General features: G+C 43.2%; 1 long non-coding RNA gene across 1 annotated transcript; it reads left to right on the top strand.

Moving 5' to 3' along the window:
• Window positions 1-544: 544 nt before the first annotated feature.
• Window positions 545-7,709, top strand: LOC148142389 (uncharacterized). Its single transcript, XR_015752077.1, has 3 exons — window positions 545-627; window positions 3,766-3,852; window positions 7,604-7,709. It is a non-coding gene; the product is annotated as an uncharacterized LOC148142389 (long non-coding RNA).
• The last annotated feature ends 493 nt before the right edge of the window (window positions 7,710-8,202 follow it).

Raw genomic sequence — 8,202 nt, 5'->3', positions numbered from 1 at the left:
CTATCCAGAGATTTCAGGAGAAAGTGAAGACTGCAGATGCTGGAGATCAGAGTCAAGAGTCTGGTGCTGGAAAAGCACAGCAGGTCAGGCTGATGAAGGGCTTAGGTTCGAAACATCGATTCTCCTGCTCCTTGGATGATGTCTGACTGTTGTGCTTTGCCAGCACCACACTCTCGATATCTCGGGATGGTGATGGTAGTGTCTGTTCATTGTTTGTAAGGGATGATTCTGTGAGTATGAGTATGTCAGGCTCTTCCTTGATTGGTCTGTGAGACAGCTCTCCACATTTTGGCACCAAAAACCATATGTTTGTGAGGAGGACGTTGCAGCACTGAGACGGCTGATTCTGTGGTTGTAATTTATGGTGCCTTGTTAGTTGCCAACTGGTCCATCCAGTTTCATTCCTTTGTTGACACTTTGGAGTGATTAGTACAGAGAGTAGCTGGCTGGGCCACTGTCAGGTTGGCAGGATTGTTTTCGCCATTGACAATGGTTTCATGGAGATCAGGAGATTCCTAATACGTTGTTTTTTTTCTTGAATTCAGATTCCACCATCTGCCAAGATGGGATTCGAACCAGGACTTCAGTCTTTTTTTTAATATTCTGGATAAAAGCTAAATACATCAGGTTTGTTCACTCATTTTAAATATCACTAACCCTGGTTTTGTTTCTTTGTGAAACACTGTCCATCATCCTGTCTCCTCCATCCTCCCCTCTAACAATGAGTGAAGAGCTCATAGAGTTTCTCTGACACTAAGACTGAGATAATCCGATCTGCTGCTTCTCTCCCTCCCGCAAGCCCGCCGAGCCAAACTGCATCACGTGGTGTTCCTGGTTTTTATCCTAAACCTACATCTTTCTCCAGTCTCTTGTCAAGCCTAATCAGAGCTCACCTTGACCCTTCACTCTAATCTCACTAAACTCACTTTCCAACTCTCTTTCCTTCGTTGCCGCCTCATCACTCGCCCTCGCCAATTCATAGATATTGTTCCTTGTTCTGTCTGTTGGTCTTTTCTGGTTATGTCCTTCTCTCCCATTCTGTGAAAAACTAATATTTGACCTCACCGTTGTTGGAAAATCCTGCTCCATCTCCACTCTCCATTTCCTTTCTGAATTCCTTCCATTTTGTGTCCTTCAACGATCTATCCTTGGTCTCTCCTGCATCTCACGTACATAGTGCCAGGAGGTGATATCATCCAAAAACACTTAGGTTTGACATGTACACTGACGATGCCCAGCTCTCCCTCCCCATCATCCCTCTCCATTACTCCACTGTTACTCAGTTATCAAACTGCTTATCACATTCCGACTACTCGATTAGCTGCAATTTCCTCCAATGAAACATTGTCACGGTTAAACCCATTGCCTTACCTTTACCTTTCTGCTGAGCCCCTCCCTCCCACTGGGAACTCTCTGAGGCAGAATGACCCTCTTCACAATATTGCTGTTATATCTGACCCCAAGGTGACCTTCTGAACAGACTTCCATACAATCACAACAGCAGGAATTCCAATCTCTTAAACGTTGCTTTTCTCCACCTCACCCCAGCTCCACTGCTCCTGAAACCCCGCTTCTGTGTCGCCTTAAACTTGAATCCAAAACAGAACCCTTGATTCTGTGACTCAGAATCTGGTTTTAGACTCCCCTCTCAGTATTTACCCTCAGACACATCCTCTCAGTATTTATCCTGTAAAAACCCCTTAAGAATCCCATCTGTCTCAATGAGATCACCTCTCTTTATCCAAAATCCAGTGAGTAGAGTACCAAACTTTTCAGTCGTTATTTAAAAGATAATCCCTCCAAACCAGGGATCATCTCATTGAATCTTCCCTAAAATGCCTACAATAAAGTGACAAATTTCCTTACCTAAAGGACCAAAACTGCTCTCATTACTGCAGATATGGTGGTCTCACCAGCACTTCCACACGTTACTCTCAGGTATATACTCCAAACTCTAGTACTGAGAACCTTTGAAACAAAACATTCGATTCCCCTTCCTCATTCCCTGTTGTAACTATGTGATAGCTTTCTGTGTTTCCTGAACAATTACCCCTGGTCCCTTTGTGGTCCAGCTTTCTACGGTTTCCACCATTTAAATAGTACTTTGTTCTTTTATTATCTCCTCCAAAATGAGCAACTTCCCATTTTCCCAAGTTACACCCCATCTGGCAACTTGTTGCCCCCTTCTCCTGAGCATCTCTCTCTTTTCATAATCCTCTTAGACCTTTACAGTTATGCCTTTTTCTAGGAGATATCCTCCCTTCCCATTCATCCAAACATTTACTGGGAGCACTGGGCAGTGGGAAGCAGACAGAGTTGCTATCTTTTTAGGGATACGCTTTGGAGGGATTGAGAGGATCTTCCTACCCATTGGTCAGGATGGAGACAACTTGCCCATCATTAGGCATTAGCCTTTCACACCCATGTCTTATTGATGAGGCAGAGCGGAAGCACGGACTGAAAGAAAAGAAAGTAATTCTTGTTCCCCATATCTCACTGACGCTTGGATCATTTTCTCCAATGTGTCAAAGAACTGCTGTGTTCAGTCACATGAGATCTCAAGTTGGAATCTCCTAGAAACCCACAGATTTCCCCCTGAGTTGACTGCTGTTGTCCTCAAGGGTAATATGTACAGTAATCCTGGGCCACGAGGAGGGAGTGGTGTGGGTTTCTAACTTGAACTGGTAGTGACAGATTTTATAAACTTATATTACAGGATATTACAGGTGGACATTCAGATGGTAATCTTAGTAAATATTCTGCTAAACTCTGATTGAATTACTCAGTATATCAGGATCTGGATATTCGCATTGTGTGTGTGTGAGTATTGTGTTCCAGATCAATCCCATTTGCTGCTTAAAAATTCTCCTTTGAATCATCGCATTCTCGCAAAAGATCTCCCCAAACCTTCAATGTGTCATGTAATCCTTTTATGATGACGTGATGAGTGTAAGGTTTATTATTCGAATGTGTAATTTTTGTATAAGGATGTCTCAGAGAGGGAGCAGAATATTCTTAAAGGGGAGAATAACCATTTTGAGGGGAGGCTGTTGTTTATTGGTATCAATGACATAGGAATAGAAGAGTTCACATTATTGGATCATTGGAATCTCTTGTGGGGTAGAATTGACCTCCATCAGAAGGATGGATTGTACTGGGAGTGGAAGGGAACAGTTGCTAGTGCTATTCAGGAGGCATTAAACCATTGAAGGAATGTGGGTGAACCCAGAGAGAGAGTGAGGAAGAGCTAAGTCTGACGCTGGTACAGTTCAGACGTCAAACAGTCAAGACAGACAAGGGCAAGGCACAGAATGAGCAGTTACACTGCATTTATTTCAATGCAGGAGGCCCGATAGATCGGGCAGAGGAGCTCAGGGTATGGTTTTGAACATGGCACTGGGATATTATAGCAATTACAGAGGCATGACTCAGGGATGGATAGGACCAGCAGCTTAATGTTCCAGTGTATAGATGCTATAGCAAAGATAGAAAGGGGGCAACAGAGCCAGGAGAGAGATATTTTTGATTAGGGATAACATTACAGCTGGGCTTCAAGAAGGTATTCCTGGGAGTACATCCAGACAGGTGATACAGGTGGAACTGAGAAATAAGAAAGGGATGATCTCCTTATTGGGATGGTACTATTGACCCCCCTTCCCCAATAGTCAGCAGGGAGTAGAGAAGCAAATTTACTAAGAGATCACTTCTCTGTAAGAATAGTATGGTTGTGTACAAGACTTGACCTTCTTTGTTATTCATTCACAGGATGAGGGTGTCACTGGCTGGGCCCAAAGGGCAGTAAAGAGTCAACCACATTGCTGTGGGTCTGGAGTCACAAGTGTTCCAGATCAGGTAAGGATGGCAGATTCCTTCCCTGAAGGATATTAGCGAATCTGATGAGATTTTTTTCGCAATAATCAACAATGGATTCATGGTCTTTAATAGATTCTTACTTCCAAATTTTTATTGAATTCATACTCCACTCTCTGCCGTGATGGGATCCAAACCCTGGGCCCCAGAATATTATCTGGGTGTCTGGATTATCCATCTAGTGATAATCTCACTAGGCCATTTGGCAGGGTGAGTGACTGAGGTATCCGTGGGGCAGCACATCAGCACCAAAGATCCCATGGTCTCTGCGGAAGATAGAAAGGACTAGGGAGGGAGATATATCCCTGGTGGTGGGGTCTGACTGTAGGGAGCGGACATAGCAGAGGTTAATGGAGATTAGTGGATGGCAGGTGAGGACTGGGGGGTTATATTCTTATTGTGGTTGGAGGGGTGGGGGGAAGGCGGAGGTACAGGAAGTGGAGGATATGCGTTGGGGCGCATTGTTAATCACGTGGAAGGGAAATGTGGTCCTTGAAATAGGAAACCTTTCTGGGATGTCCTGGAGTGGAACTGCTTCTCCTGGGAACAGATATGGCAGAGGCGGAGGAATTGGGAGCACAGGATCACGTTTTTACAGTAATATACTCGAGGGTAATCAGGAGAGCAAAAAGGGGACTTGAAATATCTCGAGGAAATAGTTTAAGGAGAATCCAAAGAGAATCTACAAATACATTAAGGATAAAATAATAACCAGACAGAGAATATGATCCCTTAAAGATCAACAAGGCCATCTATGGAACAATAGGATGTGGGAGAAATACTATGCTATTCTATTCTAGAGAGTTTGGAGAAATAAATAGTGATCACTGGAAAAGTGTCTATATTACAGAGGAGGAAGTACTGGATGTCTTAAACAGTAGCAAGGTGGATAAATCCCTGGGACCTGATCAGGTGTATCCCAGAAATTTGTGGAAAACTAGGAAGGTGATGGCAGTGCCCCTCCCTGAAGTATTTATATCATTGTTTGTGACAGATGAGATGCTGGAAGATGGGTGCCATTATTTAAAAAAGGTGGTAAGGAAAGGCCAGGGAACAAGAGAACAGTCCACCTAACGTCAGTGGTAGGTAGGTTGTTGGAAGGGATTCTGAGGGACAGGATTTACATGTATTTGGAAAGACGAGGATTGATTAGGGATAGCTAACATGGCTTTATGTGTGGGAAATTCTCTCTCTCTAACTTGATTGATTTTTTTTGAAGATGTGACAAAGATGATTGATGAAGGCAGACTGTGGACGTTGTCTATATGGACACTGAACGATGTTCCACAAAGCAGACTGGTTAGCAAGGTTAGATAACAACATGAAATGGCAGGAGAACGAGCCATTTGGATACAAAACTGGCTTGAAGGTAGGAGGCAGAGGGTGGTGATGGAGGGTTTGCGGACTGGAGGCCTGTGAGCAGCATTGTCCTGCAGGAATGGATATTCGGTCCTTAAATAAATGACTTGGATGTGAATATGAGATATGGTCAGTGGGTTTACAGAAGACACCAAAATTGGAGGTGTAGTGGACAATGAAGAAGTGGACAAGTTCAGAATGCAACAGTATCTTGACCAGAGGGGCCATTGGAGCGAGGAATGGCAGACTGGGTTCAATTTTGACAAATGTAAGCTGTTGGATTTTGGAAAGGCAAATCAGAGCAGGACTTGTAGACTTAATGGTAAAGTCATTGGGAATGTTGCTGAACATAGACACCATGGAGTGCAGGTTCATTGTTCCTTGAAAGTAGAGTCGCAGGTAGGCAGACTCGTGAAGGTGGTGTTTGGTATGCTTATATTTATTGGTCAATGCATTGAGTACAGAAGCTGGGACGTCAAATTGTGGTTGGACAGGACATTGATTAAGCCATTTCAGGAATTATGTTTTAAGTTCGAAATTCCCTGTTCTGGAAAGGATGTTGTGAATCTTGAAAGAGTTCAGACAAGATTTACAAAGACTTTGCTAGGGTTGGAGGATTTGGAATACAGGGAGAGGCTGAATAGGCCAGAGTTAATTTTCCTGGAGAGTCAAAGACTGGGAGGTGACTTCATGGAGTGTTATAAAATCATGAAGGGCATGGATAAGATGAACAGCCAGGGTCCTTTCCCCCCAGTTAGGTGGGATCAAAATAAGATCACATGGGCTTAGGTTGAGAGGGCAAAGATTAAAAACGGATCTAAGGGGCAAAGCTTTCAAGCTGTGTGTGGTATATGTGTGGAATGAGCTGCCAGATGAAATAGTGGAAGCCGATACAATTACAACATTTGAAAGGCATCCGATTGGGTACATGAAGAGGAAGAGTTTCCAATGATACGGACCAATAGCTGGCAAATGGGGCTCCATTTGTTGAGGATTCCTATTTGGCATGGACAAATTGGACCAAAGGTCTGTTTCTGTGCTGTACATCTCTATGACACTAATAAATTAAAATAAGATGTGTTCCTCTTTTGTGGAGAGCTAGCAGAAGCCCAGATAATTGTCCTTGGCGCTGAGAAGGTTAAGCAGTGATTTTGACCAGGTGCAAAGTTGTTTCTAGGATATCTAATCTGCAGAGAGAGTGGAAATGTTAACAATGTCACAATTTTAGTAACTATTTTCAGGTAATTGGCAAATAATGTGAACATTATTTTATTCAGTAAGTTCTGAGTATCTGGAACAGACTGAATGGCAGCTGGACACAGACTCAGCAGTTATTCATAAACAGATTTGGAATTTTACTTTTTATGGAAGATTTGGGGGGCTATGGGCAAATGGGAAGGGAATTGGGACAGATTTGCAGCATCTCCATAGGGAGAGGGTACATCCCAAATGGGCTGAATAGCCCCAGACCCTGTGCTCTGTGATACTACCCCATTGAGTGTGAATGTTGTAGCTCATCCCAGGGCAGAGAGAGGCAGGATCCCACCACTCACCTCACAATGGGCCCCGATGATTGATGTCAGCACAGGCCAATAGGGGGCAGAGGGCCGTACTGGAGGACCAGGTCGTACCAGTTTGTCTTCCAACCAATCGGAGTGAATGAGGGCATCCTCAAGGTTGGAACTAAAGAAAGGCACATATCGCAGAGATTTGAGAAACTGGAGGACATGAGATAGGGAGCGTTCTGTGGCTGGTGAGGAATTATATAAATAAGGAAGAGTTGTGAGGCTGGATGAAGTGGCAGTGAACGGGAGAGTTGAGGATGGAGGAATTTAGAGTTAGTGAGGATTAGAGTCATAATGTTATACAGCAAGGAAACAGGCCCTGTGGTCCAACCAGTCCATGCCAACCATAATTGCAAACTGAACTAATTGTACCTGCCTCCGCTTAGTCCACATCGATCCAAATGTTTCCTATTTATGCACTTATCTGAATGTCTTTTAAATATTGTAATTGTATTCACAGCTACCACTTCCTCTGGAAGTTCATTTCACATATATATATATATATATATATATATATATATATATATTTTAAAACCCTAATGTCTTTTCTCAAATCTTTCTCATTTCTTCTCAAAATGAATGCACCCGAGATTTGAATCCCCCTCTCCCCCTCGTCCATTCACCTTATCTACACTCTTTCTGATTTTATAAACCTCGAATAAGGTCACCCCTCAACCTCCTGCACTCTAGTGAAAAAAATTCCCAGCCTATCCAGCCTCTCCTTAGAACACAATCCCTCCATTCATGGCAACATGCAGGTAAATCTCTCCTGAACCTGCTCCAATTTAATAATATCCTTCCTATAACAGCACAACCAGAACTGGACAGAGTATTCCAGAAGAGGCCTCCCCAACGTCCTGTACATCCTCAACATAACGTCCCAACTCCTGTACTCAAAGGTCTGAACAATGAAGGTAAGTGTGCTAAGCACCTTAACCACCCTGTCTACATGTGACACAAACTTCAAAGACGTGAAGCCCTCAGTTTCTTTGTTCCCATATCACTACTCAAGGCCCTACTTTTATTGAGTGTAAGTCCTACCCTCGTTTGTATTGTCAGGATATTATATTTTGCATTTATTCCAATCCAAAAAAATTTTGAGTATAAAGGCAGTAGGAGTATAATTAAGAGGGAAATCAGGAGGCAGAAAAGGGACATGAGATAGCTTTGGCGAATAGGGTTAAGGATAATCCAAAGGGCTTTTGTAAATACATGAGGAGCAAAAGGCTAACTAGGGAGAAAATAGAGACCCTCAAAGATCAGCAAGGCAGCCATTGTGTGGAGCTGCAGGCGATGGGCAAGATAGGAAACAAGTATTTTGCATTAGTGTTTACTGTGAAGAAGTACATGGGAGATATAGAATGTGGGGAAATAAATGGTGACATCTTGGAAAATGTCCATATTACAG

Source organism: Chiloscyllium plagiosum, unplaced genomic scaffold (assembly GCF_037043375.1).
Source record: "Chiloscyllium plagiosum isolate Xiang-an unplaced genomic scaffold, Cpla_swu_hap1 HiC_scaffold_29, whole genome shotgun sequence".
Lineage (NCBI taxonomy): Eukaryota > Metazoa > Chordata > Chondrichthyes > Orectolobiformes > Hemiscylliidae > Chiloscyllium > Chiloscyllium plagiosum.
Note: the sequence above shows the minus strand (reverse complement) of the source record. Positions and strands in the feature narration are given on the sequence as shown.